At 43.4% G+C, this 17,633-nt stretch overlaps 9 non-coding genes across 9 annotated transcripts; all 9 read left to right on the top strand.

Moving 5' to 3' along the window:
- The first annotated feature begins 1,008 nt into the window (after nucleotides 1–1,008).
- On the top strand, nucleotides 1,009–1,199 carry LOC141274994 (U2 spliceosomal RNA). Its single transcript, XR_012323252.1, has one exon. It is a non-coding gene; the product is annotated as a U2 spliceosomal RNA (small nuclear RNA).
- A 1,115-nt stretch (nucleotides 1,200–2,314) lies between these two features.
- Nucleotides 2,315–2,505, top strand: LOC141274993 (U2 spliceosomal RNA). The gene has a single exon (XR_012323251.1). It is a non-coding gene; the product is annotated as a U2 spliceosomal RNA (small nuclear RNA).
- A 1,112-nt stretch (nucleotides 2,506–3,617) lies between these two features.
- LOC141274992 (U2 spliceosomal RNA) lies at nucleotides 3,618–3,808 on the top strand. Its single transcript, XR_012323250.1, has one exon. It is a non-coding gene; the product is annotated as a U2 spliceosomal RNA (small nuclear RNA).
- Nucleotides 3,809–4,923: 1,115 nt separating this feature from the next.
- On the top strand, nucleotides 4,924–5,114 carry LOC141274991 (U2 spliceosomal RNA). Its single transcript, XR_012323249.1, has one exon. It is a non-coding gene; the product is annotated as a U2 spliceosomal RNA (small nuclear RNA).
- Nucleotides 5,115–6,229: 1,115 nt separating this feature from the next.
- On the top strand, nucleotides 6,230–6,420 carry LOC141149984 (U2 spliceosomal RNA). Its single transcript, XR_012246259.1, has one exon. It is a non-coding gene; the product is annotated as a U2 spliceosomal RNA (small nuclear RNA).
- A 1,115-nt stretch (nucleotides 6,421–7,535) lies between these two features.
- Nucleotides 7,536–7,726, top strand: LOC141274989 (U2 spliceosomal RNA). Its single transcript, XR_012323248.1, has one exon. It is a non-coding gene; the product is annotated as a U2 spliceosomal RNA (small nuclear RNA).
- Nucleotides 7,727–8,841: 1,115 nt separating this feature from the next.
- LOC141149983 (U2 spliceosomal RNA) lies at nucleotides 8,842–9,032 on the top strand. Its single transcript, XR_012246258.1, has one exon. It is a non-coding gene; the product is annotated as a U2 spliceosomal RNA (small nuclear RNA).
- Nucleotides 9,033–10,147: 1,115 nt separating this feature from the next.
- Nucleotides 10,148–10,338, top strand: LOC141274988 (U2 spliceosomal RNA). Its single transcript, XR_012323247.1, has one exon. It is a non-coding gene; the product is annotated as a U2 spliceosomal RNA (small nuclear RNA).
- Nucleotides 10,339–11,453: 1,115 nt separating this feature from the next.
- LOC141149928 (U2 spliceosomal RNA) lies at nucleotides 11,454–11,644 on the top strand. The gene has a single exon (XR_012246206.1). It is a non-coding gene; the product is annotated as a U2 spliceosomal RNA (small nuclear RNA).
- Nucleotides 11,645–17,633: the final 5,989 nt, after the last annotated feature.

Below are 17,633 nucleotides of genomic sequence, written 5' to 3'. Positions count from 1 at the left end.
CCTCATTGGATTTTTCATGTTCAAAGTTGCAGAAGCCAGATTACAAGCTCATTTTGGTTCAACTTCAGCAACTGTGCATTGCATTGCCATGTAATGTGATGCAATGCTATCTTTCTAGCTCTCCCTTTTTACTTCCTTTTGGATAAACAGACATATTAGGCAAGCATTTTGGAGCTTTCACCTAAATAACTACAGGTGGTGAGATAAGCTGCACAATATAATTGACCTTTCAGTATATTGTTGCACACACACCATCTATTTAGCAAATGCCCTTGTTATCAACAGCAGCCTTTTAAACTCACCTGAGCTAACAGGTATGTGCGCTGGTTACTCTGCTGCGCTTAAAATTTCTTTTTTGGTTTGCACAATGCCTTTTCTGAAACGTTGTCTCCTTCTGCTGGAACACTGACTTCTTTCATTTAATGCCTGCAGACTATAAAAGAGAACCCAACCCAAAAAGTTTGGTTGATTAGTCTGTGGCATTCTGTTAAACTGTTGCTTATGGCGGTCTCTGTGAGCTTCTCAGCGACATTCAGCCAGCCAGGTATCCTGCCTGCAGTAGATGGAATGTGGCAATGGAACGCTGGCTGCGCGTGTCATAATAGGCTCTGAGCCTTTATATACCTGTGCACAGCAGCATCCACCTTCAGTCTGCTGCTGGACAGCCAGCAGCAGCAGCAGCAGGAGAGGTATGTAATCAGGAGCCCTCCTGCTAAGGGTAGACAGCTGCTCGTTCCACCCCACCCCCCGCCTTAATTGGTTCTCCTCCCTTCCAACGGTGTTGAGGCGGGTGGGAACAGCAGGGGGTGAAGGTGCTGTGTTTAAAGAGGTGGAGTTATGCAGATCTAAAACGCGTGGATTGCAGCAGCAGCAAGCCGAAAAGTGCAGGCATGTAAGGGATCTAGAGGTTGACAACATGTCTTCTTAACGGGAGTCCAGGAGCTCATCTTCACAAATGGACTTTTCAGGATCCTTGGGTGGCTCCGTAGTTTGAAACCAATTCTGGTTATCGCTTCTCGGCCTTTTGGCTAAGATCAAGTGTAGTATCTGTTCTTATCAGTTTAATATCTGATACGTCCCCTATCTGGGGACCATATATTAAATGGATTTTTAGAACAGGGAGATGGAAAAAGAGCTTGCTCTGTCCACTCCACGCATTGACCTGGTATTGCAGTATCTCCAGGACCGGTGCACCCCTTCTTTAATGCAGTTTCTAAAATCAGAAAGAATTGAATTCAATGTTTTTTGTTCATTTTGCTTGTTTGTCGGATTTTGGGATGGACTCTTTGGCTTTGCTTTTCTTCTCCTCATTGGATTTTTCATGTTCAAAGTTGCAGAAGCCAGATTACAAGCTCATTTTGGTTCAACTTCAGCAACTGTGCATTGCATTGCCATGTAATGTGATGCAATGCTATCTTTCTAGCTCTCCCTTTTTACTTCCTTTTGGATAAACAGACATATTAGGCAAGCATTTTGGAGCTTTCACCTAAATAACTACAGGTGGTGAGATAAGCTGCACAATATAATTGACCTTTCAGTATATTGTTGCACACACACCATCTATTTAGCAAATGCCCTTGTTATCAACAGCAGCCTTTTAAACTCACCTGAGCTAACAGGTATGTGCGCTGGTTACTCTGCTGCGCTTAAAATTTCTTTTTTGGTTTGCTACAATGCCTTTTCTGAAACGTTGTCTCCTTCTGCTGGAACACTGACTTCTTTCATTTAATGCCTGCAGACTATAAAAGAGAACCCAACCCAAAAAGTTTGGTTGATAAGTCTGTGGCATTCTGTTAAACTGTTGCTTATGGCGGTCTCTGTGAGCTTCTCAGCGACATTCAGCCAGCCAGGTATCCTGCCTGCAGTAGATGGAATGTGGCAATGGAACGCTGGCTGCGCGTGTCATAATAGGCTCTGAGCCTTTATATACCTGTGCACAGCAGCAGCCACCTTCAGTCTGCTGCTGGACAGCCAGCAGCAGCAGCAGCAGGAGAGGTATGTAATCAGGAGCCCTCCTGCTAAGGGTAGACAGCTGCTCGTTCCACCCCACCCCCCGCCTTAATTGGTTCTCCTCCCTTCCAACGGTGTTGAGGCGGGTGGGAACAGCAGGGGGTGAAGGTGCTGTGTTTAAAGAGGTGGAGTTATGCAGATCTAAAACGCGTGGATTGCAGCAGCAGCAAGCCGAAAAGTGCAGGCATGTAAGGGATCTAGAGGTTGACAACATGTCTTCTTAACGGGAGTCCAGGAGCTCATCTCCACAAATGGACTTTTCAGGATCCTTGGGTGGCTCCGTAGTTTGAAACCAATTCTGGTTATCGCTTCTCGGCCTTTTGGCTAAGATCAAGTGTAGTATCTGTTCTTATCAGTTTAATATCTGATACGTCCCCTATCTGGGGACCATATATTAAATGGATTTTTAGAACAGGGAGATGGAAAAAGAGCTTGCTCTGTCCACTCCACGCATTGACCTGGTATTGCAGTATCTCCAGGACCGGTGCACCCCTTCTTTAATGCAGTTTCTAAAATCAGAAAGAATTGAATTCAATGTTTTTTGTTCATTTTGCTTGTTTGTCGGATTTTGGGATGGACTCTTTGGCTTTGCTTTTCTTCTCCTCATTGGATTTTTCATGTTCAAAGTTGCAGAAGCCAGATTACAAGCTCATTTTGGTTCAACTTCAGCAACTGTGCATTGCATTGCCATGTAATGTGATGCAATGCTATCTTTCTAGCTCTCCCTTTTTACTTCCTTTTGGATAAACAGACATATTAGGCAAGCATTTTGGAGCTTTCACCTAAATAACTACAGGTGGTGAGATAAGCTGCACAATATAATTGACCTTTCAGTATATTGTTGCACACACACCATCTATTTAGCAAATGCCCTTGTTATCAACAGCAGCCTTTTAAACTCACCTGAGCTAACAGGTATGTGCGCTGGTTACTCTGCTGCGCTTAAAATTTCTTTTTTGGTTTGCTACAATGCCTTTTCTGAAACGTTGTCTCCTTCTGCTGGAACACTGACTTCTTTCATTTAATGCCTGCAGACTATAAAAGAGAACCCAACCCAAAAAGTTTGGTTGATTAGTCTGTGGCATTCTGTTAAACTGTTGCTTATGGCGGTCTCTGTGAGCTTCTCAGCGACATTCAGCCAGCCAGGTATCCTGCCTGCAGTAGATGGAATGTGGCAATGGAACGCTGGCTGCGCGTGTCATAATAGGCTCTGAGCCTTTATATACCTGTGCACAGCAGCAGCCACCTTCAGTCTGTTGCTGGACAGCCAGCAGCAGCAGCAGCAGGAGAGGTATGTAATCAGGAGCCCTCCTGCTAAGGGTAGACAGCTGCTCGTTCCACCCCACCCCCCGCCTTAATTGGTTCTCCTCCCTTCCAACGGTGTTGAGGCGGGTGGGAACAGCAGGGGGTGAAGGTGCTGTGTTTAAAGAGGTGGAGTTATGCAGATCTAAAACGCGTGGATTGCAGCAGCAGCAAGCCGAAAAGTGCAGGCATGTAAGGGATCTAGAGGTTGACATGTCTTCTTAACGGGAGTCCAGGAGCTCATCTCCACAAATGGACTTTTCAGGATCCTTGGGTGGCTCCGTAGTTTGAAACCAATTCTGGTTATCGCTTCTCGGCCTTTTGGCTAAGATCAAGTGTAGTATCTGTTCTTATCAGTTTAATATCTGATACGTCCCCTATCTGGGGACCATATATTAAATGGATTTTTAGAACAGGGAGATGGAAAAAGAGCTTGCTCTGTCCACTCCACGCATTGACCTGGTATTGCAGTATCTCCAGGACCGGTGCACCCCTTCTTTAATGCAGTTTCTAAAATCAGAAAGAATTGAATTCAATGTTTTTTGTTCATTTTGCTTGTTTGTCGGATTTTGGGATGGACTCTTTGGCTTTGCTTTTCTTCTCCTCATTGGATTTTTCATGTTCAAAGTTGCAGAAGCCAGATTACAAGCTCATTTTGGTTCAACTTCAGCAACTGTGCATTGCATTGCCATGTAATGTGATGCAATGCTATCTTTCTAGCTCTCCCTTTTTACTTCCTTTTGGATAAACAGACATATTAGGCAAGCATTTTGGAGCTTTCACCTAAATAACTACAGGTGGTGAGATAAGCTGCACAATATAATTGACCTTTCAGTATATTGTTGCACACACACCATCTATTTAGCAAATGCCCTTGTTATCAACAGCAGCCTTTTAAACTCACCTGAGCTAACAGGTATGTGCGCTGGTTACTCTGCTGCGCTTAAAATTTCTTTTTTGGTTTGCTACAATGCCTTTTCTGAAACGTTGTCTCCTTCTGCTGGAACACTGACTTCTTTCATTTAATGCCTGCAGACTATAAAAGAGAACCCAACCCAAAAAGTTTGGTTGATTAGTCTGTGGCATTCTGTTAAACTGTTGCTTATGGCGGTCTCTGTGAGCTTCTCAGCGACATTCAGCCAGCCAGGTATCCTGCCTGCAGTAGATGGAATGTGGCAATGGAACGCTGGCTGCGCGTGTCATAATAGGCTCTGAGCCTTTATATACCTGTGCACAGCAGCAGCCACCTTCAGTCTGCTGCTGGACAGCCAGCAGCAGCAGCAGCAGGAGAGGTATGTAATCAGGAGCCCTCCTGCTAAGGGTAGACAGCTGCTCGTTCCACCCCACCCCCCGCCTTAATTGGTTCTCCTCCCTTCCAACGGTGTTGAGGCGGGTGGGAACAGCAGGGGGTGAAGGTGCTGTGTTTAAAGAGGTGGAGTTATGCAGATCTAAAACGCGTGGATTGCAGCAGCAGCAAGCCGAAAAGTGCAGGCATGTAAGGGATCTAGAGGTTGACAACATGTCTTCTTAACGGGAGTCCAGGAGCTCATCTCCACAAATGGACTTTTCAGGATCCTTGGGTGGCTCCGTAGTTTGAAACCAATTCTGGTTATCGCTTCTCGGCCTTTTGGCTAAGATCAAGTGTAGTATCTGTTCTTATCAGTTTAATATCTGATACGTCCCCTATCTGGGGACCATATATTAAATGGATTTTTAGAACAGGGAGATGGAAAAAGAGCTTGCTCTGTCCACTCCACGCATTGACCTGGTATTGCAGTATCTCCAGGACCGGTGCACCCCTTCTTTAATGCAGTTTCTAAAATCAGAAAGAATTGAATTCAATGTTTTTTGTTCATTTTGCTTGTTTGTCGGATTTTGGGATGGACTCTTTGGCTTTGCTTTTCTTCTCCTCATTGGATTTTTCATGTTCAAAGTTGCAGAAGCCAGATTACAAGCTCATTTTGGTTCAACTTCAGCAACTGTGCATTGCATTGCCATGTAATGTGATGCAATGCTATCATTCTAGCTCTCCCTTTTTACTTCCTTTTGGATAAACAGACATATTAGGCAAGCATTTTGGAGCTTTCACCTAAATAACTACAGGTGGTGAGATAAGCTGCACAATATAATTGACCTTTCAGTATATTGTTGCACACACACCATCTATTTAGCAAATGCCCTTGTTATCAACAGCAGCCTTTTAAACTCACCTGAGCTAACAGGTATGTGCGCTGGTTACTCTGCTGCGCTTAAAATTTCTTTTTTGGTTTGCTACAATGCCTTTTCTGAAACGTTGTCTCCTTCTGCTGGAACACTGACTTCTTTCATTTAATGCCTGCAGACTATAAAAGAGAACCCAACCCAAAAAGTTTGGTTGATTAGTCTGTGGCATTCTGTTAAACTGTTGCTTATGGCGGTCTCTGTGAGCTTCTCAGCGACATTCAGCCAGCCAGGTATCCTGCCTGCAGTAGATGGAATGTGGCAATGGAACGCTGGCTGCGCGTGTCATAATAGGCTCTGAGCCTTTATATACCTGTGCACAGCAGCAGCCACCTTCAGTCTGCTGCTGGACAGCCAGCAGCAGCAGCAGCAGGAGAGGTATGTAATCAGGAGCCCTCCTGCTAAGGGTAGACAGCTGCTCGTTCCACCCCACCCCCCGCCTTAATTGGTTCTCCTCCCTTCCAACGGTGTTGAGGCGGGTGGGAACAGCAGGGGGTGAAGCTGCTGTGTTTAAAGAGGAGGAGTTATGCAGATCTAAAACGCGTGGATTGCAGCAGCAGCAAGCCGAAAAGTGCAGGCATGTAAGGGATCTAGAGGTTGACAACATGTCTTCTTAACGGGAGTCCAGGAGCTCATCTCCACAAATGGACTTTTCAGGATCCTTGGGTGGCTCCGTAGTTTGAAACCAATTCTGGTTATCGCTTCTCGGCCTTTTGGCTAAGATCAAGTGTAGTATCTGTTCTTATCAGTTTAATATCTGATACGTCCCCTATCTGGGCACCATATATTAAATGGATTTTTAGAACAGGGAGATGGAAAAAGAGCTTGCTCTGTCCACTCCACGCATTGACCTGGTATTGCAGTATCTCCAGGACCGGTGCACCCCTTCTTTAATGCAGTTTCTAAAATCAGAAAGAATTGAATTCAATGTTTTTTGTTCATTTTGCTTGTTTGTCGGATTTTGGGATGGACTCTTTGGCTTTGCTTTTCTTCTCCTCATTGGATTTTTCATGTTCAAAGTTGCAGAAGCCAGATTACAAGCTCATTTTGGTTCAACTTCAGCAACTGTGCATTGCATTGCCATGTAATGTGATGCAATGCTATCTTTCTAGCTCTCCCTTTTTACTTCCTTTTGGATAAACAGACATATTAGGCAAGCATTTTGGAGCTTTCACCTAAATAACTACAGGTGGTGAGATAAGCTGCACAATATAATTGACCTTTCAGTATATTGTTGCACACACACCATCTATTTAGCAAATGCCCTTGTTATCAACAGCAGCCTTTTAAACTCACCTGAGCTAACAGGTATGTGCGCTGGTTACTCTGCTGCGCTTAAAATTTCTTTTTTGGTTTGCTACAATGCCTTTTCTGAAACGTTGTCTCCTTCTGCTGGAACACTGACTTCTTTCATTTAATGCCTGCAGACTATAAAAGAGAACCCAACCCAAAAAGTTTGGTTGATTAGTCTGTGGCATTCTGTTAAACTGTTGCTTATGGCGGTCTCTGTGAGCTTCTCAGCGACATTCAGCCAGCCAGGTATCCTGCCTGCAGTAGATGGAATGTGGCAATGGAACGCTGGCTGCGCGTGTCATAATAGGCTCTGAGCCTTTATATACCTGTGCACAGCAGCAGCCACCTTCAGTCTGCTGCTGGACAGCCAGCAGCAGCAGCAGCAGGAGAGGTATGTAATCAGGAGCCCTCCTGCTAAGGGTAGACAGCTGCTCGTTCCACCCCACCCCCCGCCTTAATTGGTTCTCCTCCCTTCCAACGGTGTTGAGGCGGGTGGGAACAGCAGGGGGTGAAGGTGCTGTGTTTAAAGAGGTGGAGTTATGCAGATCTAAAACGCGTGGATTGCAGCAGCAGCAAGCCGAAAAGTGCAGGCATGTAAGGGATCTAGAGGTTGACAACATGTCTTCTTAACGGGAGTCCAGGAGCTCATCTCCACAAATGGACTTTTCAGGATCCTTGGGTGGCTCCGTAGTTTGAAACCAATTCTGGTTATCGCTTCTCGGCCTTTTGGCTAAGATCAAGTGTAGTATCTGTTCTTATCAGTTTAATATCTGATACGTCCCCTATCTGGGGACCATATATTAAATGGATTTTTAGAACAGGGAGATGGAAAAAGAGCTTGCTCTGTCCACTCCACGCATTGACCTGGTATTGCAGTATCTCCAGGACCGGTGCACCCCTTCTTTAATGCAGTTTCTAAAATCAGAAAGAATTGAATTCAATGTTTTTTGTTCATTTTGCTTGTTTGTCGGATTTTGGGATGGACTCTTTGGCTTTGCTTTTCTTCTCCTCATTGGATTTTTCATGTTCAAAGTTGCAGAAGCCAGATTACAAGCTCATTTTGGTTCAACTTCAGCAACTGTGCATTGCATTGCCATGTAATGTGATGCAATGCTATCATTCTAGCTCTCCTTTTTTACTTCCTTTTGGATAAACAGACATATTAGGCAAGCATTTTGGAGCTTTCACCTAAATAACTACAGGTGGTGAGATAAGCTGCACAATATAATTGACCTTTCAGTATATTGTTGCACACACACCATCTATTTAGCAAATGCCCTTGTTATCAACAGCAGCCTTTTAAACTCACCTGAGCTAACAGGTATGTGCGCTGGTTACTCTGCTGCGCTTAAAATTTCTTTTTTGGTTTGCTACAATGCCTTTTCTGAAACGTTGTCTCCTTCTGCTGGAACACTGACTTCTTTCATTTAATGCCTGCAGACTATAAAAGAGAACCCAACCCAAAAAGTTTGGTTGATTAGTCTGTGGCATTCTGTTAAACTGTTGCTTATGGCGGTCTCTGTGAGCTTCTCAGCGACATTCAGCCAGCCAGGTATCCTGCCTGCAGTAGATGGAATGTGGCAATGGAACGCTGGCTGCGCGTGTCATAATAGGCTCTGAGCCTTTATATACCTGTGCACAGCAGCAGCCACCTTCAGTCTGCTGCTGGACAGCCAGCAGCAGCAGCAGCAGGAGAGGTATGTAATCAGGAGCCCTCCTGCTAAGGGTAGACAGCTGCTCGTTCCACCCCACCCCCCGCCTTAATTGGTTCTCCTCCCTTCCAACGGTGTTGAGGCGGGTGGGAACAGCAGGGGGTGAAGGTGCTGTGTTTAAAGAGGAGGAGTTATGCAGATCTAAAACGCGTGGATTGCAGCAGCAGCAAGCCGAAAAGTGCAGGCATGTAAGGGATCTAGAGGTTGACAACATGTCTTCTTAACGGGAGTCCAGGAGCTCATCTCCACAAATGGACTTTTCAGGATCCTTGGGTGGCTCCGTAGTTTGAAACCAATTCTGGTTATCGCTTCTCGGCCTTTTGGCTAAGATCAAGTGTAGTATCTGTTCTTATCAGTTTAATATCTGATACGTCCCCTATCTGGGCACCATATATTAAATGGATTTTTAGAACAGGGAGATGGAAAAAGAGCTTGCTCTGTCCACTCCACGCATTGACCTGGTATTGCAGTATCTCCAGGACCGGTGCACCCCTTCTTTAATGCAGTTTCTAAAATCAGAAAGAATTGAATTCAATGTTTTTTGTTCATTTTGCTTGTTTGTCGGATTTTGGGATGGACTCTTTGGCTTTGCTTTTCTTCTCCTCATTGGATTTTTCATGTTCAAAGTTGCAGAAGCCAGATTACAAGCTCATTTTGGTTCAACTTCAGCAACTGTGCATTGCATTGCCATGTAATGTGATGCAATGCTATCTTTCTAGCTCTCCCTTTTTACTTCCTTTTGGATAAACAGACATATTAGGCAAGCATTTTGGAGCTTTCACCTAAATAACTACAGGTGGTGAGATAAGCTGCACAATATAATTGACCTTTCAGTATATTGTTGCACACACACCATCTATTTAGCAAATGCCCTTGTTATCAACAGCAGCCTTTTAAACTCACCTGAGCTAACAGGTATGTGCGCTGGTTACTCTGCTGCGCTTAAAATTTCTTTTTTGGTTTGCTACAATGCCTTTTCTGAAACGTTGTCTCCTTCTGCTGGAACACTGACTTCTTTCATTTAATGCCTGCAGACTATAAAAGAGAACCCAACCCAAAAAGTTTGGTTGATTAGTCTGTGGCATTCTGTTAAACTGTTGCTTATGGCGGTCTCTGTGAGCTTCTCAGCGACATTCAGCCAGCCAGGTATCCTGCCTGCAGTAGATGGAATGTGGCAATGGAACGCTGGCTGCGCGTGTCATAATAGGCTCTGAGCCTTTATATACCTGTGCACAGCAGCAGCCACCTTCAGTCTGCTGCTGGACAGCCAGCAGCAGCAGCAGCAGGAGAGGTATGTAATCAGGAGCCCTCCTGCTAAGGGTAGACAGCTGCTCGTTCCACCCCACCCCCCGCCTTAATTGGTTCTCCTCCCTTCCAACGGTGTTGAGGCGGGTGGGAACAGCAGGGGGTGAAGGTGCTGTGTTTAAAGAGGTGGAGTTATGCAGATCTAAAACGCGTGGATTGCAGCAGCAGCAAGCCGAAAAGTGCAGGCATGTAAGGGATCTAGAGGTTGACAACATGTCTTCTTAACGGGAGTCCAGGAGCTCATCTCCACAAATGGACTTTTCAGGATCCTTGGGTGGCTCCGTAGTTTGAAACCAATTCTGGTTATCGCTTCTCGGCCTTTTGGCTAAGATCAAGTGTAGTATCTGTTCTTATCAGTTTAATATCTGATACGTCCCCTATCTGGGGACCATATATTAAATGGATTTTTAGAACAGGGAGATGGAAAAAGAGCTTGCTCTGTCCACTCCACGCATTGACCTGGTATTGCAGTATCTCCAGGACCGGTGCACCCCTTCTTTAATGCAGTTTCTAAAATCAGAAAGAATTGAATTCAATGTTTTTTGTTCATTTTGCTTGTTTGTCGGATTTTGGGATGGACTCTTTGGCTTTGCTTTTCTTCTCCTCATTGGATTTTTCATGTTCAAAGTTGCAGAAGCCAGATTACAAGCTCATTTTGGTTCAACTTCAGCAACTGTGCATTGCATTGCCATGTAATGTGATGCAATGCTATCTTTCTAGCTCTCCCTTTTTACTTCCTTTTGGATAAACAGACATATTAGGCAAGCATTTTGGAGCTTTCACCTAAATAACTACAGGTGGTGAGATAAGCTGCACAATATAATTGACCTTTCAGTATATTGTTGCACACACACCATCTATTTAGCAAATGCCCTTGTTATCAACAGCAGCCTTTTAAACTCACCTGAGCTAACAGGTATGTGAGCTGGTTACTCTGCTGCGCTTAAAATTTCTTTTTTGGTTTGCTACAATGCCTTTTCTGAAACGTTGTCTCCTTCTGCTGGAACACTGACTTCTTTCATTTAATGCCTGCAGACTATAAAAGAGAACCCAACCCAAAAAGTTTGGTTGATTAGTCTGTGGCATTCTGTTAAACTGTTGCTTATGGCGGTCTCTGTGAGCTTCTCAGCGACATTCAGCCAGCCAGGTATCCTGCCTGCAGTAGATGGAATGTGGCAATGGAACGCTGGCTGCGCGTGTCATAATAGGCTCTGAGCCTTTATATACCTGTGCACAGCAGCAGCCACCTTCAGTCTGCTGCTGGACAGCCAGCAGCAGCAGCAGCAGGAGAGGTATGTAATCAGGAGCCCTCCTGCTAAGGGTAGACAGCTGCTCGTTCCACCCCACCCCCCGCCTTAATTGGTTCTCCTCCCTTCCAACGGTGTTGAGGCGGGTGGGAACAGCAGGGGGTGAAGGTGCTGTGTTTAAAGAGGTGGAGTTATGCAGATCTAAAACGCGTGGATTGCAGCAGCAGCAAGCCGAAAAGTGCAGGCATGTAAGGGATCTAGAGGTTGACAACATGTCTTCTTAACGGGAGTCCAGGAGCTCATCTCCACAAATGGACTTTTCAGGATCCTTGGGTGGCTCCGTAGTTTGAAACCAATTCTGGTTATCGCTTCTCGGCCTTTTGGCTAAGATCAAGTGTAGTATCTGTTCTTATCAGTTTAATATCTGATACGTCCCCTATCTGTGGACCATATATTAAATGGATTTTTAGAACAGGGAGATGGAAAAAGAGCTTGCTCTGTCCACTCCACGCATTGACCTGGTATTGCAGTATCTCCAGGACCGGTGCACCCCTTCTTTAATGCAGTTTCTAAAATCAGAAAGAATTGAATTCAATGTTTTTTGTTCATTTTGCTTGTTTGTCGGATTTTGGGATGGACTCTTTGGCTTTGCTTTTCTTCTCCTCATTGGATTTTTCATGTTCAAAGTTGCAGAAGCCAGATTACAAGCTCATTTTGGTTCAACTTCAGCAACTGTGCATTGCATTGCCATGTAATGTGATGCAATGCTATCTTTCTAGCTCTCCCTTTTTACTTCCTTTTGGATAAACAGACATATTAGGCAAGCATTTTGGAGCTTTCACCTAAATAACTACAGGTGGTGAGATAAGCTGCACAATATAATTGACCTTTCAGTATATTGTTGCACACACACCATCTATTTAGCAAATGCCCTTGTTATCAACAGCAGCCTTTTAAACTCACCTGAGCTAACAGGTATGTGCGCTGGTTACTCTGCTGCGCTTAAAATTTCTTTTTTGGTTTGCTACAATGCCTTTTCTGAAACGTTGTCTCCTTCTGCTGGAACACTGACTTCTTTCATTTAATGCCTGCAGACTATAAAAGAGAACCCAACCCAAAAAGTTTGGTTGATTAGTCTGTGGCATTCTGTTAAACTGTTGCTTATGGCGGTCTCTGTGAGCTTCTCAGCGACATTCAGCCAGCCAGGTATCCTGCCTGCAGTAGATGGAATGTGGCAATGGAACGCTGGCTGCGCGTGTCATAATAGGCTCTGAGCCTTTATATACCTGTGCACAGCAGCAGCCACCTTCAGTCTGCTGCTGGACAGCCAGCAGCAGCAGCAGCAGGAGAGGTATGTAATCAGGAGCCCTCCTGCTAAGGGTAGACAGCTGCTCGTTCCACCCCACCCCCCGCCTTAATTGGTTCTCCTCCCTTCCAACGGTGTTGAGGCGGGTGGGAACAGCAGGGGGTGAAGGTGCTGTGTTTAAAGAGGTGGAGTTATGCAGATCTAAAACGCGTGGATTGCAGCAGCAGCAAGCCGAAAAGTGCAGGCATGTAAGGGATCTAGAGGTTGACAACATGTCTTCTTAACGGGAGTCCAGGAGCTCATCTCCACAAATGGACTTTTCAGGATCCTTGGGTGGCTCCGTAGTTTGAAACCAATTCTGGTTATCGCTTCTCGGCCTTTTGGCTACGATCAAGTGCTTTATTGCAGGAGATTGTGGTTGAAGGGCACTCGGGTACCCCTCTCCTTGGCCTGGCAGGATCGTCCACTTTGGTGGACTTAACCTGCTTGCTGCTATTAGGGAGAGGGCTTAGTCCCAGGGTAACGAGTTGCGATCCCCCAGCTTCCAGGTGTTTTTCGCTGCAAGAACACTGGGAGCGCAGATTGCAAGCGGCTGCAATTTGCAACCTTGTTGCGTTTTTCCATGGAGGTTGACCCTAACCTCGTGCCTCTTTATGCGAGGCTAAAAAACTCTATCCGAGTTCACTTCACGGCGGGTGGCTCGGATATGAGGAAATTAGGGTATGTAGTCCAGGACGTGCTCAGGAACCTTCTTGGCGTACAAAGGAATGAAATTCTCTCCATCCAGGATTATCCCAGAAGAGGTGACTATGACATCACATTCACCGGAGAAGGTATTTTTAGAGATGTACTAGAAAAGTTAAAAAAAGTTGAAAATAGTCCTGTTTTGAAAGGGATACAAATTGTTGAGCACGTCCTGGATGAGGTAAGACTGGTTATTGTAAAAATATTTTCGCCCTTTGTTTCTGCTCCAGAAGTAATGTCATTTCTAGCAATTTATTTTAAAAGTGTTAAATGTATTGGGAAGATATTAAACGAATATAACATATGGACATCTAAGTGGAAATTCCTTGTGAAGTGTACAAGAGATCCAAATACACCAGGTGGTATACGGCTCCCCCCTGCCCGTTTCAAAATTGGGCAAACAAATGGGGATTTCTTCTTTTCTGGGATGCCAGTATATTGCAGAAATTGTGGGCGCTATGGTCATTCAAAAGAAAACTGTCATGTATCATGTAGAAATTGTGCTAGTGAAGAACATGAGACAAAAGAATGCCCTAAGGAAAAGAAATGCAGTTTTTGCCAGACTCCAGGTCACTTTTATTTTTCTTGCCCTCACAGATTTCGGGAAGATGAGCAAAAGGGGAAGTCCAAGACGTCCGACCAAGGACCAAAAGATCAGACCACCCCTCAGGAGGAGGAACAACAACCTGGAGCCTCTGGAGATAATAAGGGCGTACCAAATAGTGAAGTGTCTCCAGAGTCTATGACAGGTAAAATACCAAATCCCAAAACCTGGCTGCAGGACCTGCGGGAGTCCAAAAGGAGGGCTGAGAAGGAGCAGAAGGGCACTACTGGTAAGGTCAAAAGGGACCGGCAAAAGGCCGACACAGAAGCCCATGCCCAGTCTGGGTCTCCTAGTGCTGAGGGTGCTGAGTGGATAAAGGTGGGTCCTAAGAAAAAGAAAAAGGGTGGTTCGGAGGAGGCAGCAGGAGGTGAACAGATGGACACTTCTCCAGAAGGGGACGTGGACGCTGGACCCTCAGGGGTTTCGGTCTCCGCTGCTACAGGTGGGGACCGGGATCTTGCTGCCTCTGAAGAGTCAGAGGCTCTGCCTTGTGCGCAACCTCCTCCTATAGGACGACCTTCTACAGGTCAAACAGGGGCGGCGGAACCCCTCGGGGACCCACCTGATGAGGAACTGCATGGCCAGCCAATGGAGACCCAGCGGGTTCTGCCAGCCAGCCCTCCGAGCTATGCCAGTGTAGCGTCGGGTTTATATAAATGTGGTAATCTTTCCTCCTCCACGGAGACTCTCGTGACGATACTATCAGATGAGGAGGGAGGCGCAAGCCCAGTGGTCTGATCAGGTTCATCGGACAGGTAAATCCGTTGCTCTTAGTTACCTAAGTAAAATTTCTACATTTTCTAATGATGGCTGAACTCAAAGGTATTTCCCTCAACGTGAGAGGCATAAAATCTAACACGAGAAGAACTGCTCTTTTTAATTTTTTTACGTGTTTTACTGCATCTGTATTTTTTCTGCAAGAATGTAATATCCCACATGAAATGTCATATCAAAAATATAAAGATGAGTGGAAGTGTGGGCCATCTGTCTGGTCCGGATCGAATGCTGCAGGATCAGCGGGTGTAGCCATACTTTTTAAAGGGAACGTTTTAATTGATTTTATTCAGGAAATTTTACCAGGTCGTATTTTATTAGTGAAAGCTTTTATTGATGGTATTAGATGGCAGTTTTTAAATTTTTATGGATCCCCAGAGAAAAATGAAAGAGCCGAAATGCTTGATCTTTTACCATTATTTATTAATAACTCTGAACCTTTTATCTTAGCAGGGGATTTTAATTGTGTTTTAAAAGGTGAAAACCGGCGCTCCAGCTCTGTAAGCAGGAACTACGATAAAACCTCAGGTATGCTACATGATATAGTCAAAGATGCTAAATTGATAGACATATATAAAGAGTGTCATAGTGACAGCCCAGAGGATGCCGGTTTCACTTGGAGCAATGCTAATTGTAGCTCTAGGATTGATTTTATTTTTGGTTCAGATAAAACAATACCTGCCAAATGTGAAGTTTTAACTAATATATTTTCAGACCATAAACTTTTATCCTTTACCATAAAAGTAAATGACAACAAAAAATGTGGTAAGAAAAGCTGGAAAATGAACGTATCCCTTTTAACCGACCCGCAGATTTTATCAGATTTTATTGAGTTTTATAGGAAATGTAGAAAAGGGAAAAAAACAAATGAGACTATGAGTGTATGGTGGGATAGAATGAAAGTAAAAATAAAAGACTTTTTTATTAAAAAGAGTATATGTAGAGCCAAAGAAAAATATGAAGAATATAGAATTTTAAATACCCGCCTACAAACATTATTTAAGCTCAGAGACAATGGGATAGATGTACAACTTGATATTTCAAACTTAAAGAAGAGATTTCAAAATGGCTAGAACAAAAAGGAAAAGAGATAATTTTTCGTTCTAGAGTACAACATATAGAAGAAAATGAAAAGTGTTCCAGATATTTTTTTAGGAAAAATAAAAAAGAAAAAGTGATAATTGACCATATAGATGGTGAGAATAATATAAAAAATATGCTGGGTAAAGTTGAGTTTTTTTTTTCTAATCTTTTTAATGGAAAAAATATAGATAATAAATTAATGGATGATTCGCTGCAAGGACTAACAGCTGTTTTAGATCCCGCATCCCAAGAGTTTTTATCCCAAGTTTTAACGGAACAAGAAGGGTTAAAAACTATTAAAAGTTTTAAAACTGGAAAGGTCCCTGGTCCTGATGGCATCCCAATAGAATTTTATGTATGTTTTTATGATATTTTAAAAGATGATTTGTTTTATTTGTTTACTGAGGTTTTTAATAATAAGGTTTTATTAAATTCCTGGAAGAAAGGTGAAGTCTCCCTCCTATACAAAAAAGGTGATAAATCAAAATTAGAAAACTGGAGACCAATAACACTTTTAAATTGTGACTATAAAATAATGGCTAAAATTTGTGCAAATCGTCTAAAAGAAGTCATCAGCAAAGTTATTCATTCTAATCAAGTGTGTGGGGTGCCGGGGCGCAGTATATGGGACAATCTGAATTTAGTGAAAGACTGTATTGAGGATGTGAAAGACAGAAAGGGGAAAATGGCGATTTTATCTATTGATTTTGAAAAAGCATTTGACCGTGTCTCACACTTTTATCTTTTTAAAGTTTTAGAGAAAATGGGCATACCAGAAGGGTTTTTACTATCGCTTAAAGCATTTTACAAGGATTGTACAAGTAAGATTTTAGTGAATGGTTTTAAGACACAAGAGGCATTTTTACGGTCAGGGGTGAAACAGGGATGCCCTCTGTCCCCCCTACTGTTTATCTGTGCCCTGGAACCAATGTTATGTGCAATACGCCAAAATAAACAGATATGCGGTGTCCCTCTGCCTGGAAGCGGTGGTTTGGAGGCCAAGGTTGTAGGCTACATGGATGACGTGGCGGTCTTGTGTACAGATGCACCATCACTTACGGCCACTCTCCATCAAGTGCAATCCTTTTGTCTAGCTTCTGGTTTTAAAATCAATTTTAATAAGTGTAACATTTTAAGTGTTGGGGGGATGATTTTACGTGATGTACCAATTAATGTCTCCGAATCCATTTCCATTTTAGGTATATCATTCACTGAAAATAATGATGGTTATAATAGTTGGGAAACAGTTACACAGAAAGTAAATACGAAAATATGTATGTGGAACATGAGGAGACTTACAATGGAGGGTAAAGTATTGGTTTTAAAGATGGTGATTTTACCTCTTTTATTGTATCTTAGCATGGTTTTCCCCCCGCCTGTTAATGTTTTAAAAAAGATAACCAAAACCTGCTTTACCTTCTTTTGGAACTCAAAAATGGAAAAGCTGAAAAGAGAAATCGTGATGAAATCAAAAGTAAAAGGTGGTAAAGATTTTCCAGATTTTAATAGGTTTCTTTTAATCCATCTGTTCGTTTACTGTTTTAATGCCCTTTTTAAGAATCACTATTGGTCCTTTTTTATGCGTTTTAATACAGGATTTTTTATGAGAAAGTTTGGATGGTATGAAGTTAATATATCTGTGCCCCATGCTTTTAATTTGTCGACGCATTATGAGATTTTAAGGAAAATAGTGTCCGATTTTAATTTAGGGACTAAGAAAATAGAGGAATTAAGAAATAGTAAGAAACTAATTAAAGAAATACGTAAAAGTGAGGAAATATGTAATGTTGACAGATATGATGATGACAAATCTATGTCTATCTGGAAAATGATTAACGTTTTTTATCTTTTTAATGAACAGAGAGATCTGGCTTGGAGTTGCATGCACCGCTGTCTTCCTTGCCGGGCATTCCAATACAGAAGAGGATTTGTGAGGTCTGCCATCTGCCCAAGAGCCGGATGCCAAGACGAGGAAACGGTGGAACATCTATTATGGACATGTAATTTTGCAAAGGATTTCTGGAGAAGACTGC

This window comes from Phyllobates terribilis, unplaced genomic scaffold, assembly GCF_046119375.1.
Source record: "Phyllobates terribilis strain yellow unplaced genomic scaffold, ASM4611937v1 Scaffold_5__5_contigs__length_657084704, whole genome shotgun sequence".
NCBI classification, from domain to species: domain Eukaryota; kingdom Metazoa; phylum Chordata; class Amphibia; order Anura; family Dendrobatidae; genus Phyllobates; species Phyllobates terribilis.
The sequence above is the reverse complement of the archived record's forward strand: the minus strand, read 5'-3'. Positions and strand labels throughout refer to the sequence as shown.